The 15,084-nt window shown below is 56.7% G+C and overlaps 1 long non-coding RNA gene across 1 annotated transcript in view; it reads left to right on the forward strand.

Moving 5' to 3' along the window:
* The window catches only part of LOC147573303 (uncharacterized), a 367,858-nt gene that overhangs the window by 247,935 nt on the left and 104,839 nt on the right, over positions 1–15,084 (forward strand). Inside the window, exon 9 of the long non-coding RNA XR_015244604.1 lies at positions 13,753–14,709. This is a non-coding gene — a long non-coding RNA (uncharacterized LOC147573303). The remainder of the gene's footprint in view (positions 1–13,752; positions 14,710–15,084) is intronic.

Raw genomic sequence — 15,084 nt, forward strand, 5'->3', positions numbered from 1 at the left:
GGCATTTGATCTGGTGCAATGCGCTTGGTTCACAGAGCTAATGGAAGAGACCTGGGCACACATAGATACGTAGTTGGAAATTGATAGGTACCTGAGTAGTTTTTCTGGACAATCATGGGTATTATTCTTTAATACTACACCAAAACTCGACAAGAGATAATTCCTTAAAGATTTGTAGCAGTGTGGAACCTAAAACCAAATTAATGAGCTTTTTACTCTGTTACATTAAAACCCACGGATCCATCTTGCACTTTGTACGGCTCTCTTGTGCATGCATAACCTTATAACGTGGGAAGCAGGTCCTGTAGAAGGCATGGGTTCACTGGGTTATGCAGCTCTCTCAAATGTTGACATATTCCATTATGCAGCCCGAAAACTCACATTTGCTAATATCACCACTGATCTCACCAGAAAAGTCTTTTGAGTACTGGGGAGTGGTCACACTCACCGTGACAGATACACCTTCTCCAGAAATTCTAATTTTTGCTTAAACGTTTGAGTTTTTTTCTGGAAGTGACAGGCTCAGTGTTCCTTCTCAAGAAAAATGTCTGAGGACGCTGGTTTGAATGACAATAGTTTGTCTGGCGATCATGCTCTCAGCAGAGCGTTCCATGAGAAAAGTGGATGGCTCAGCTCACATGTGCTTTTCCTGGAGATCCCCGGACGCTGGGTGTGGTTTTCGTGCCCTTTTATAGTTCCCATTTCACCCAACTGAGTATGAAGAAGGCATTTACTCGAGGGTGGAGATTTGGTGACATTAACAATCTTACAGGCCCATCGAGGACATTCCTGAGCGAAGCGTTTACTGTAACCACGCGATGGTGATAAACACGGTGCCCAGCAAATGCGCTCTGGTGCCACGGTGCCCAGTCAATGCGCTTTCGTGCGATCTGTGCTAAGGCACCAGAAGTTTTGCCCACACTTGATTCTGAACGGTCATGCAAATATCAACACTGAAAAAGGCGAGTAACATGTTCGTGTTACGAAATGGTGTGGCCTCATAGATCCCGAAGGGGTCCTCACAATCCCCGGGGTCCAAGGACCTCAGTGTGTAACTGCAGAATGGGGTTAGAAGTTCCAGAAGGGGTTTACGTCTGTTTTCTTTGGCTCCTTGCTTTGTGAAGAATGGGGGAAAGGAAGGGAGGACGGACTAAAAAAGAATGGAATCTTATAAGACAGTAGAGTGACCTCAAACTTAAGTCCCAGACCAGCCCAAGACCTCAGAAACCCTTCTGTCTGGGGGCAATGTGGGAGAGGGTCGCTGTGGCCTCAGAACAGGCCCTGATCTCTGCAGACGTCTGACGCCTGCAGAAGCAGCCGGGGCCTCGGGTTACTTTTCCCTCAAACTTCATTCCTTTGACGTGGGATCTTAAGGGGATTTCAAAACCGTACAGAATACGTAATATCCTCACCTTGAATTTACATGTCAACACCGCGGTGATTTGACTGTCAACTCCTATATCAGTCACGGTCTTACCAGCAAAGCAGCATCCTCGGTAGGTAACCCGAGAGGGTGTCGGGGGCGGGTGCGTTTACAGAGTGAACGTAGGGTTTTGGGGAACCGGCAAAGGACTGGGGAGAGCAGGGAGCCGTCGCCAGCTGGGCTGGAGAGGGCGAGGAGAGAGCTTGGAGAGCTACAGCCAGGCACGGTGGGAGCAGAAAAGAAGCGCCCCGGCCTCCCTCTGCTCCCGGCTCAGTCTGCTGCTGGCGTGACCGCTGGCCACACCCAAAAGGGAAACGGGAAGCAGGAGGCGGGAGCCCCTGTCGTGGAGTCCACGCAGGGGCACAGAGTGTCGTGAGGAATGGATCTGGAGGGATAACTGGACGACCCACACAGCTTCCAAAGTAGCTCTCACCGCCGTCTTAGTCTTCAAAAAAGGACTCCTGGTGACCGGCCTCCCGCCTCTCAGCTTGAATGTGGTCCGCAGCCCTCTCTCTGCTAGCCATCTCCCCCAACCCTTCCACCCCGGCCGGCCGGGCCCTCCCTCTCGCCCCCTACGGACATCCAGGTTGCGGTCGCGTTGGCCCCTCCTTATTGTGGCGTGACTCGCCGTTACTAGTCCCTTGTTACGCGCCAGACACGAGGTCAGCTAACTGCCCTGTAGAGGGGCTCCTCCTCTCCTTCCCCGCTGTGCTCGCGGAAATCAGGAATCGGACGGGAAAGCGGACACACAAGCAAGAGCAGTGAATGGCTGTGCCAACAGAAGCAACACCACGTGGCCAAGGGCCATTTGCCAATGGCTTGTCCAGCATGGCGGAGGCTGAAGGACACCGCGCTGAGCCCACGGAGCCCCAGATCCAAGTTCTACCCTCGGGCAGCCGTGGGCAACTCACTGTGGGTCTCAGTTTCCTTGTCCGTCAAACTGGGAACTCGTCCAGGTAATGCTCAGACTTCTTCCGGCAATGCCCCGGGCCCGGTGGGGGTTGTGGACACCGTGGCCTTTGCCTTCTCGATTTGCACACGCCCCCGCAACCACATCCGTGCTGTCAGATTTTGTGAACAAACAATTCACTTCTCATTGGCCCCGTGCACTTGTCGGGATCAGCAGATGTAAAATTCTGACATCGCACTTAGAAAACTTCCTCCATCTGGCTTTCTGCAACCCGCAGGGAATCATTTGCCAAACACGTGTTGTACAAAGTACGGGCCCACTTCATGTGCTTGTGGAGCTGATGAAATCCACCTTGTCCCTGATCATGTGGATTCGGCCCCGGGGGTGGGGGCCTTCTGGCTGGGAAGAGAGGCGAGGCCGCGCTGAGTGAAGGGAGCCCTTGGCTCCCGGGCCCCACGTGGGCAGTGCCTGTGCGGGCGGGGAAGGCGGCCGACACACAAGGCCACGCTTTCCTAAAAATAGAGACGAGTAACATTTGGTGTTCATAGGACACACAACAGAGTCAGGGGCGTCATGGAAAATCATTCCTTTCTAACGTCAGGCCAAGTGGTGGTGTCGGGTGGGGGTAGACATTTACAAGCGTGTCCGCCGCTCACTTTCTGGATAACGTTCGGGAGAATTAGGGACAGCCAACACTAGCACGGCTCACGGGTTCGGGAAGGCTTTCGAGGGAGCAGGGTAGTGACAGATGTAAGCACGCCTGCAAAACCGCCGTGCGCCAGGGTTAAGATGCTGGCTTCCTCAGAAACACAACTTAAAAAAACCGAAAAACAAAAAGAACTACTAATTTTCTAAAGTTGTGGTGAAATGCACACGACATAAAATTTGCCGCTCTCACCGCGTTTCAGTGTGTGGCTGTGTGGAATCAGGTACATCCATTCCGGGCGACATCACCTAGAACCTGTCCGGAACCTTCCCACTCTCCCCACCCGTCACACCCGTCACTGCCCACCGTCCCCCTCCGCGCACCCACCAGCTCCTTCCTGTCTTCGTGCATCTGACCCCTCCAGGTGCTCCACGTCGAGGGAATCACGGGTTGGCCTTTCTGCGACTGTCCTCAGGGTTAACCCGTGTTGTGGGGCGTGCGGGCACTTCCTTCTCTCTCAAGGCCCAATCATATCGGGCCAGGTGGACAGACCTCAGTTTGTGTATCCATCCTCTGCCGGCGGGCCCTCGAGCCGCCCCCACGGATGGCTGGGGGACGGTTAGTAGTCTACTAGGCCGCTCGGCCGGTGTCCCCAATTTAAGGGGAGAGATGAAGGCAAACCTTTTGAAGCCAAAACATACTAAGTTTCAAGTGCTTGACTGGCCTGCCCTGAGTCTGGGCAGAGCCTCATTCATTCATCTGCGAAATGGGACCTGTCGTGAGCACCACTGGCATCCACACCCTCCTGGCACCTGAGAGAACCCCGACTTTTTCAACTTTCTACCCCTTTCCCAGGGGACCTGCGGCGGGGTGGGGGGGCGCTGAGAGCCCCCACAGATGGGGGGCGGAGTCCCAGTAGTAAGGGGGCCAGGCAAGACACATAGACACACACACACTCGGTATCAGTGGACTTTGAATCAGAATGATGGGTCCCTTTAAATAACAATGATCTTACCTGACATTTAACAGGCGATGAAGTCAAGCCCCAGAGAACTGAATGTACTTGCCACAAGTCGAAGAGAGCTGTACGAGGTCAAGATCACCACTCAAATGCCCTGACTCAGCCGTCCCCTGTATGATGCTGTGCTCACGTGTAGGGGTGCACACACGCACACACACGCTCAATGAGGCTCAGAAGCAAAGTCTCACGGTAACAGCACACCTCGGTGGTAATTCACCGTTCTGTGTCAAGACGGCTCATTGGCTTGTCTTTCGAGTATTGCTAGAAACTGGGGATTTGTCACAGAAAGAGAAGCCTGTACAAAACACTTTCTGTTGTCACTATTACTCCTGATTCTGAAATAAGATCTCATTAGAAGTGGACCCAGGGCCTCCTGGGTGGCTCAGTGGGTTGAGCGTCCGAGTTCAGCTCAGGCCGTGATCTCACGGTTCGTGAGTTCGAGCCCCGCATCTGGCTGTGTTGCTGACAGCTCAGAACCTACAGCCTGCTTGGGATTTTGCGTCTTCCTCTCTCTCCCCCCCTCCCCTGCTCACACTCTGTCTCTCTCTCAAAAAAAAAAAAAAAAAGTGGACCCAAACTGAGAAATCATGCCGGGCAGGGGCAGAGAAGATGGGTAGGTGGGTTGGCAGAGATGGAGGTTCTCCCACTGTCAGCAGAGTGAGCTTTTTTAGGGCCACGCGGGAAATCTGAACGGCGTCTGCAGAATCGTGTCCCCGCCGGCTCCTGATTGTGACCGTTACTGTGGTTACATAGGAGAACCCCTTGTTTAGGAAACGTACGTGGCAGTGTTTAGTGGTCAAGGTGGGTCTTGTCTGCCAACTTTCTCTGCATGTGTCTTGTGGGGGGGGGGGGGGTGTCCAGCAAGTAAGGTGAAGATTCACGTGCGGGGAATCTGAGGAAACGTGTCTTGAGAGCTCTGGTGCTCCTCTTCTGTGAGTCTGACACCATCCCACAAAAAGAAAGAGGGTTTGTGCTCTCAAGGGACACTGCGGAGAACAGAGGACAAACTGAGGAAGGGGAATGAGGTGGGAAGGCAGGGCAGCGCTGGTCAGGAAGCGGCTGTTCCCACTTAAATCACAGCCCTTGAGCCTGGGAGAGGCCACTCCGGCAGGACCATCCCCGCCACGCTGTCAACAACAGAGGCTCCCCAGACCCGCCTTGAGTGTCACGGTTTAAATTGCCAAAGGTGCCCCTCCTGCCATGTCAACATCCAGAGTGGCTGTAGGCCAGGAATAGCTGAAATGCTTTGTACATGTTGACAGACTGGAGGACATGTAAGAGTGAATGTGTGTCATGACATGACACACGCAGACACGTGGGGTACGTGGAGGGGGACGCAGACAGGTGGGGGGGGACGGCAGTGTGGGGCATATGCCTCGGAGGACAGTGGGCTCCTGGAGTTGATTTTTCACTCGGGATTTCACGTGTTACACACAGAGGTCATGGGTGAAATGTTTCTCAGGCGAAGCCGCCCCACACGCACATTTCCCATAACAGGCCCGATGTGCCACAACTTTAGCTGAGGGCCCGTGAGCTACGCCGACGTCTCGAAGGCCACCTGGGGGTAACCAGCAGCACAGCCCGCTGCCGCTGAGCCTGTCCGCAGGGCGGGGTGCTGTGCTGAGCGCTGTTCTCTCCCCGCACAGAGGGACCCCCGGGGCACGGGGGCGTCCCAGCCCCCCAGCTTACTGCTGGACGCACAGCAGAGCCAGGACGGAAGCACCCTTGCCTCCAGAGGCTGCCACCGCCCCGCGACGTGCTGTCACCGCGCTCAGCACACCGTTAGTTCACGTCTGCAGTGCACTTGGCACCAAGTGGGGTCCGATTAGACGCAACTCCAGGTTTCCTTGTTCCCCCTTCCCGCAGCCCGTGGAAAGCGCCTTGGTATCTAGACCTTCCGGTCCCGCCACTCGCGAAGCCGTCTTCGCCGCACTGAGCCGCCGCAAGTCAGAAGGAGGCTTCTCTCAACCTCCCCCCGTTTGCCCAGAGCCAAAGAAGCACGACCTCAGGGGTGGACCATTGCTTTTGCCAACACGTCCGCTCAAGATGCCTGGGCGGCTGGTGCGCCTGACTCGAGCACGGCGCTTTGAGACGAGAGGGCAACTTAAATCTGCCCGTTGACCAGGTTGCAGAGCGATTGGCAACATTCACACAGTTACCATTTCTGTGTAACTCCCTTTTGGAGTGACTTTTAGAGGTCCAAAACATAGCAGGACCAGTTCGGGTGTGCTTGAGAGCCGAGGGGGACACGGCTTTTCCACCCCATGGGCTCCAGCCCTCCCTGCCCCCCTCGGGTGACCACTGGCTGCTGAGCACAGGGCCCAGCTCCCATCCCCGCCTGGAATGTTCTGTCCCCCTGCCCTTGTCTCTGGCCGCACGGGCCCATCCTCCCAGGCCCAAGCCTCCCTCACGTGTGCGGACAGGGCTGTCCGTGGTGACCACGGTGCCCAGTGAGCAGGCACCGTACGATTTCCCCACCTCCCGACGTCCACGCTGAGCCACTTGCTGGCCACGGTGCCCTGAGGGTACACACGGATCACGTGGAAGACAGGCCCGGTGTTTGCTTCCGCATCAGCCATGGATTTCATATTTCTGCCAAAAATTAAAAGTGGGCCACATCAGACAGACATCTGGCAGCTGCGACTCACCTCACTTGCCAGCCCCGACAGACGCAGAGGGGATTCGGGCGACCCCGCGCTGCGAGAACTGCACGGCCGGCCAGGGGCCCGCAGGGAGGGAGCGGCGGTCGAGCAGCCAGGCCCACCTGGCGGCAGGAGAGGCAGGCAGCGGCCGTGACGTCCTGCTCTTGACGCCGTGTTCGTGCGTGGCAAGGGGGCGATCCCGCCTCTAAACTCCCGTTCTGACCTCCCGCCCCCACCCCAGATGCCCGAACCCGGGGCGACTCAAAGCGCTGCGGCTCCGCGGGTGACCTGCTTCCGGGTCGCCTGGGCGTCTGGCTGCGGGTCCGGGGTCAGTGAGGCTCTGCATCTGCGACCGGCTCGCCGGCGATGTCTGAGGACCACGTGCTGGGTGGCAGGATTTTACAGTAAACGAACAGAGAATTTCAGTGAGAGGCCAGCACGTTCTAATGATAAAAGTGATCTATCCGCCCCCTCGACTCTCTAAAAGCTGGGGGCCGGGGAGGGCCTGTCACTGGCCCCCTCCCTCCAGGACTCTGTTCACGCCGTGCTCTGGCCCACCTGCGGCCCCGCTCTCGGGAACTGGGTGCCTCCGTTCGGTCCTCCAGGCTACCCTTCTGTCTTTTGCTTCCTCCTGTCTCCCCAGGAGAGGATCCATGGACTGTGTCAGGGCCCCCATCGCTCTGGCCTCTGGCTGAAGTTGGCCGGTGGGGACACCAGTGGGACATCAGAGAGAGGGAGACTCAGGGTGTGTCTGTCTTCTGGAGACACCTGTGATGTATAGGAGGCAGAGTGCACCTGGGAGAGCAGGCGTGTCTCTTATTTTTTGAGAGAGAGAGAGAGACAGAGCACGAATGGGGGAGGGTCAGAGAGAGGGAGACACAGAATCAGAAGCAGGCTCCGGGCTCCGAGCTGTCAGCACAGAGCCCGATGCGGGGCTCGAACCCACGAACCGCGAGATCACGACCTGAGCCGAAGTCAGATGCTCAAGCGACTGAGCCCCCCAGATGCCCCTGTACTTATTTTTAGTAGACTGGTAAGAGCTCTAGCTCAGATGCGTCCTTCACAAAGTCCTCCTGGATTACTTGAACCTTCCATTCACGTCCACCGCCTTTAAACTCAACACATAACTTAGCCCCTTATTACAAGCCATCTTGTCTCTTCCTGAGGGTCTGTCTGGGGTCCACACGACAGGAAACCTCAGTTCCCTCTCGGGGTCTGGACACCTCCATCTCCCACCGGGCCTGGCACCCCTGGGACCTCTCTGTGCCCACAGGCAGACTTTCCCTCTGGTGGGGCAGGCGACACAATGCACCTGCAGCTCACGATGCAGCAAAACAAAGTGAGAATGATCTCCCCCTTTGTGCGTGCTCTCTCAGTAATTACTGAGCATTTGGGGGAAATGCCTAAAAACAACATACGGTATTTTAAAAACTCAACTTTTGAAAACAGCTGTACTGAGACATGATTTACGTACATACGACCTGCACACTCAACATGTATGGTTGAGTGGTTTTCAGGGTCCTCGAGGCGTGGGGCAGCCATCAGCACAGCTGACTTTAGAACGTTTCTGTCACCTCAGAAGGAAGCCACTGCCCCTGCTAGCGGCCGTCCTGGCCTCGCTTTCTGCTCCTGACTACAGATTTAAGACACGAAGCAGAAAGGGACATCGCCAGTGTAATCCCCTAGGACACGTTTCTGTTCACATTGCCCGTGATTCTGGTTACGGTGCTCGCCGGCCGTGTCTCAGGAGAACCGAGTTTGGATGTCGTGGAATCGCGCGCCTGGCTTTTTACCTGCCTCCTCGCACACCTGGGCTCAGGAGCCTCGTCCTTCCACTAGGGGGCCAGCGGCTCCACCTGGGCCATCCCAGGCTCTCCCCACCTCAGCCCTTTAGGCGGTAAGAGCCGGTTCCTGCCCCTCTGGCACGAACCTGGGCTCTGCCCCCTCGTGTGGCGACCCTGCCGGGAAAGGGGGCTTTGGTGGCCCCCCAGGCAATGCTGCCGCTCAGCATGTTTTCATGGTGTGCCCGGCACCACACTGAGAGCATGAAAGCATTACAGGTACATCTTTTTGTAAAAATGTTTTTAACGTTTATTTTTGAGAGAGAAAGAGAGACAGAGAGTGAGCCGTCAGCACGGAGCCCGACGCGGGGCTCGAGCCCACGAACCGTGAGATCGTGACCGAGCTGAGTTCGGACGCCCCACCGACTGAGCCCCCCAGGCGCCCCCGCGTGCATCTTGTTCGGCCTCCAGACAGCCTTCGGAGATGGGCCTTACTGTTTTGCCCAGCCGGCTGACGAGAAGCTTAGAGGAGGTGATGTAACAACTCACCCAGAGGATCTTTCCCGACTGCAGGACCCATGAAAGGGTCTGTTGGTGGCAGAGGCCAGGCGGGGCTGGGTGGTCTCCCGCAGCCTCCAGGCTGCAGAATCTGAGAACTCTGACTGCCACAGAACCGGAATCATGCGATGTCCCCCGTGTGACAACATCGGGGACCAAACCCGTGGGGAGACGTGCATTTGGGGGAACCTATCTTCGATATAAATCTGAAACGTGTGACAAGGCGTGCCGCGAGACGAGAGCTCTAGCCCTCGGGAAGCGTGTCCCCGAGCAGCCCTGATGAATGTGACCCCAGTGACGGCCAAGTCCTCAGGGTCTCATGTTCCAACCTGACGGTGCCCTCCTGGGGATCCGGCCTGTCCCCTGGGTTACTGTCCCCCCACTCCCCCCCCCCCGCCTGCCACTCGGGGCTCAGAAGCAGCCAGCAGTGCTCCCTCTCGGCCCAGACCCCTTTGCTGTGGAATTCACGTTATTGATTTGGAAGCCGTGATTCGTGGCAGCGTCCCAACAGCCCCCGTTTGCCGAGCGCACGTCAGCAGGCCGGGCTCCGGTGCAGCGCGAGGGGGTGGGGGCGGGGAAGCCCGTCCTCACGTGAGGTGGGGTGGCGATTCAAGCCTCACTGTCACAGAGGCGATTCAGGCAACAAGCTCTGCCGGGGCTGGGGTCGGGATCTACACCGCTCCTCGGGAGGAGGTGCCACCTGGGCCCAGGCCTGAAAGGCAGGAAGAAGGCAGCCACACAGGGTTCTGGAGGGAGAGCATTCCAGCGCGTCAGAGCGGTGGGGACTAAGGCACTCAGGTGGGACAGTGTCCTGTGATCACCACCTCGTTCCCCGGGGCCAAGGAGTCCCTCCCCACCACTTCCCAGCCCGGGTGAGAGAATGGCCAGGGCACTCTCGGGCCCTGGGGCCAGCATCTCACCCTGAGGGACCGAGCAGTGGTTAGTCTGCACCTGGAGGTAATTCTCCCGGGGGGTTGATTGGCAAGAGGGTAGTGGGGAAGCTGGGGTGGTGGGGGGGGGGGAGCAAAACAAATCTCCCAAGCCCCTCCACACCTGTGCCTGCATGGGTGCCCTGGCGGGAGGGACACAGGCGGGGCTGAGAAGGGATGCCCGCGGCAGCCTCCCGGCTCACTGAATCCCATTACGGGCACACGGGAGCACCAGCACCCAAGGGACGTGCCTCCTGCTGGTCACGGAGAGCCTTCTTGCTTCCCTTACAAATGTACTCTCTCACCTCTTGACAAAACACCTCCATCTCGTGGGATTTCCAAAGTCAGCGAGCCACAGAGGGCTAACCTGGCGCGTGGTGAGCATCTAAATCCTTCCCTCCCACCTTCCGGCTCCACGAGAAGGGAACAGAGCGGTCAGTGTCACGGAAGGTGCTTTTGTCCTTTGTTCTCTTAACCTTGATCCCCCGGAAGGCGGTGAGTCCACTCTGCCTCTGGCTCGTCTTGCCCAGCGGAAGGGTTTGGGGGCCGTGCCCCTGGCCATTTTCATCACTGCTGCCCCTTTTCAGGGATTTCCTCACCCCATTGTCAACTGTGTGTTCAGGGCACTTTTCCTCCCATACCTTGCCTGCCAAGGTCCCAGGGAGAGCCAGGTGCCGTGAGGTGACAGCACGGGGCTGGCCGCATCGTTAGCTGCTTCCGTGTGCGATCAATCTGTCAGCAGCAGCGAGGGACCGTGAGCTCTGCTGCTCTCCTCCATCGGCCTTTGATGGCTGTCCTTATCAGGCCGCAGGCCAGGGGGGCAGCCAGGGAGGGCGTCGTCCTCCTCTGTCCACCCCCAGACCGTGGAGAGCAGGAAACAGGAGTCCAGGACAGATATCAAAGGCCAGAAGTTCTCCACATCACGGAGAGAAGCAAGACCCACCTTGCCACTGAATGTGTCCCTAAGATGAGGCTGGGAGGCCTCCTGTTTAATGCCAGGGACGCGGTGGGGGTCTGCAGGCAGAAAGGAGATCACAGCCGAGAGCGTGTTGCTCTGGAGCTGGGAGGTGCACGTCCACTATTTCCCATCTGAGCCCTGCTCTCTCCGGCCCCTTGCTTAGCACCTGGAATAGCCCCTTCCCGCCCATCCTGTATGAATCACAACTCCGCCACTTGAAACCTCCACTCCAGTTGGAAGCATTTCCAAGCATCATGTCCTCTCCTGACAGTGTCCCAAGGAGGGAGATAAAAAAGAGACCTCTATTTGAATGTGTCTCCCTTACGTAAGGGGTGGGGGGAGCATAACCCAGAAGCAGTCTTCTTATGTCTTGTTGGCCATAATTGGGTCAAATGGCTGCCCTAAACATCAGAAGGATAGGTGGAGAGAGGAAGGAAATGGGGAGGGAAGAAGAATTGGTAGAGGGAAGGAGGGAGGGAGGAGGGAAGAAGGGAAGGAGGGAGGGAGGAAAGGAGAGACGAAGGAAGGAAAAGCTGGATGAGTGGATGGAAGGAAAAGCTGGATGAGTGGATTGAATGACAGATGAGTAAATGGAAAAATGGGAGGATAAAGGATGGATGGATGGAGGGATGGGTTGATGGAGGAAGGGATAGATGGAGTTATTTTCCTTAATTGCTTTTCATATATGCTTCGCTGTGAGTATATTGTGATTTTTATGGGAACGGAGACCAAGAATATGGCAAATGGGAAGCCTGGGAACCTACAGTTCTGGTCTTGACAAAACTGTCAGGAACACAGAAAAGTATGTCCATACCTGCTCTACCTTCCCATTTCCTTGGGTGGCCCTAGGGTCCAACCAGTTTCCCTCTCAGAAATTGGGGATGGCTGGTGGGAGAAAATGTGGACCTCCATGAAAATGGGTCAGTAAGAAATATCAGTTTTTATATTGCTTACGTAAAGTTTGCTTTTTACTTGGCCTTCCAAAATTGTATAAGTCAAGCATCCTACAGATGAAGCATCTCATTCAGCCGTGGGATAAGATACAGAATCAGAAGGCAGAAAAGAGAAAGTAAATGTTAGATTAAATAAGATATAGGAAACACGGGAGGCGTGGGTACCGCCATTTGCCTAAACCTTTCCAGCCAGGATAGTTAGTCTGAACCCACTAATCCCTGAATATCAGCTCCTTGAAGATTGATTCATGCTTTTTCGTTCATTTAATAGGATGTTGTTGAGCAAATACAAAGTAGAAGATATGCTGGCAGGTGCCAGGGATACAGTCATGAGGAAAATGGACAGGGACCCTGTCTTCTAGAGGATTCCACCCATGTTTCGGTCTAGACATGTCAACTGGCCGCTGCGATAGCATGTGGCCTTTAGAGTGGAGAGAGTTGGGAGGTGCCACCTTAACAAGAGCTCCGGTAACATCACCAGGAACAAGACATCACGTGCCCCCGATGAGATGCTCTGAGTAGGACCCGACATCCCTTCGGGGGTACTCTCGCCAGGAACGGGTTACCTCAGTCTCATCACGGGCAGACCTCAGACAGACCCAAGTGGAGTGACATTCTACGAAGCACACGACCGGCGCTCTTGAGAAATGCTGAGGTCCTGAAAGACAGGGTGGCCCAGCTCCCTGTGCTGTGGGCACAGCGCTCACATCGTGTTGCTAATGTCCCAGTGGCCAAGCCCAGATTCAAGGGTGGAAAAACAGCCCACAGCCTCGGTGGGAAGGAAGAAATAGTGACTATTTATCGGACACGCTGGGGACAGCAGACAACAGGCACCGAGAGGGGCACAGAAGAGGGGACGGTGACCTCGACTGGAGGGACTAGGGAAGCTTTCAGAAGGGAGGCTACGCTTGAGCCTGACCTTGCAACATGAACCACAGTTCACCCGGGAAGGTCGAGTTCATGCGTATCATTCGTGCACCCGGTGCGGGGGAGCACAAGAAACCAGAGCGGGGACTGCCTGGTCACCAGGCTGCTGGGCTGTCAGATGGCAGGGGTGTGGCGGAGGGAGGGGACGAAAAATAGGAAGAGTAATGTAACGACAGGAAGGAAAGTAACACGAGAGGATGTGGGATGGCCGTGAGCACACAGAACTGTCCAGCTGGGTGGCCTCAGGCACATTACTTAACCTCTCTGTGCCTCGAACTCTTCATCCATGAGGTGGGGGCGATGACCATCACCCCAGACAGTCTTCACGTTTTGGATTAAAACCAGTGGTGATTTGAAAAGCTGTTCCAGGAAGTCTTATCCATGATAAGCACTCAGTAAATTGTAGCGATTTGCCCATCACTCACCACATGCCTGTTTTTGAAGGTGTTATGGGATTTGTGTTCACAACAACCGTAAACAGATACTTTTATCCCATTGTAGGGACGGAAGGCTCAGGTTGACGAGGAAAATGCCTGCAGTTGAGAGCATTCTGTTGCAGTCTGTTGTCACCCTTGCCAAGAGGGAGCATTCAAAACACAGATCACCCCCAGGCCGCCTCCCCGGCCCACAGATGTGCTGGGGCGACACGGCCGTGTTTATGCCCAGGAAAGGCCGTGCTGGGGTTTTTCTATAAAACTGTTGTTTTCTTTTTTTTTTTTTTTTTTTTAATTTTTTTTTTTTTTCAACGTTTATTTATTTTTGGGACAGAGAGAGACAGAGCATGAACGGGGGAGGGGCAGAGAGAGAGGGAGACACAGAATCGGAAACAGGCTCCAGGCCCTGAGCCATCAGCCCAGAGCCCGACGCGGGGCTCGAACTCACGGACCGCGAGATCGTGACCTGGCTGAAGTCGGACGCTTAACCGACTGCGCCACCCAGGCGCCCCAAAACTGTTGTTTTCTTGAATGAGGGGATATGTGACCTAACTTGACTATCTTTGGCAGGAGGCAGAACATTCCAGTAAGGGAGTGACCCAGAAGGCAACGTCTCCATCCAGCCAAGGCCTTCGCTCTCGCCTTGCACCGGAAGCATGGCTGCAGACAGTCACGCGTTCAGAGAGGAGGCCCCTCCGGTGGGCACGGCGCGGGACGCGGCTCGGGCTTCCTGGAGCAGGTGTGCAGAGCGGGCCTCTTCTTTCCCGGTTCCGATCCCGGCCGGAATGCACTCGGGAGCACAGAGCAGCGGGAGCTCTCGGCGTTTATTTAAAGAAGCCGAAAGGTTAAAACCACCCAGTGGTCCGCAGAGCGGAAGGACAGGCCCTTTCAAGCAGCCTGGCCCCGTGCGACCCGGGCCGTGTGGGTCTTCCAGTTCGTCGGCACACACACTCGTGTCTCCCGACTCCAGGCTACACGGCAGCGTGCTAGGCAATGAGGCGAAACCGGGAGCCAGCAGCCCGTGGGGCCGGCTCTGTGCTCACATCCCTCACACCCTCCGCATACAGCTGGCGCCTCTCCCCACCGCAGGAGGCGGGCGTTGTCATTATCCCTCGCTTGCGGACGGGGAAACTGAGGCGTGGGGGACGGCGAGGCCTGGCAGCGTACGGGGCAGAGCTGGGGTTTGGAGCCAGGTTGTGCGGCCCCAGCGTCCAAGCTCGAGGCCGTCCGAGCTCACTTGCCTCCGCGAGACCTCGCTCCTGGGCTCTGCTCCAGACTGGCCTCCCCAGAGCCCTCTGCTCCTGCCGACAAGCAGGTTGGAAACGGACCCCGACCTCCACCGTGGGAAGGGCCACCCCACACTCATCACACTCAGAGCCCTGAGGTCCGACGGGTGAGGGGCTTCGTCTGAGCCACCCCCCCCCCCCCGGCCATGGCTCCCTGCGTCACTCCCGGCTGTGTCCCCAGAAAGCCCCCCGGAGCCACACGGAGGCACCGCCACACACGTGCAGAATCGGAATCACCAGGGTAAGGCCTGGCCTCTTTGGAGGCTCTTTTTATATTTGCATTTCTTTCCCTGATTCTGTGTGGCGATGTCCGTTTCTCCCCACACCAGCGGACCGGGTGGCTTATTTGGTTGGTGGCCCGGCCTCCGCTGGGCCGTGCTGGTGGAGGGACCGAGCTCTGCCTCAACATGGGGACGACGGGGTGTCCAGGCTCAGAGGGGCCTTGCATCTGTGCCGGCAACTGGCGAGCCACGCCAGGGCCACGCGGGCCAGGGTTCACCAACAGCGACGTGGATTCTGGACTCCAGGGCTCTCCGTGGCTGTCCGTCCCGGGGTGGGGGGGGGGGGGCGGTGACAGGGTTAATGTGGCATCCCCGGCTCCGGCCTGTGTAGCTCC

The sequence above is a fragment of the Puma concolor genome, chromosome E2 (genome assembly GCF_028749965.1).
Source record: "Puma concolor isolate L17-30 chromosome E2, mPumCon1.1.hap2, whole genome shotgun sequence".
NCBI classification, from domain to species: Eukaryota; Metazoa; Chordata; class Mammalia; order Carnivora; family Felidae; genus Puma; species Puma concolor.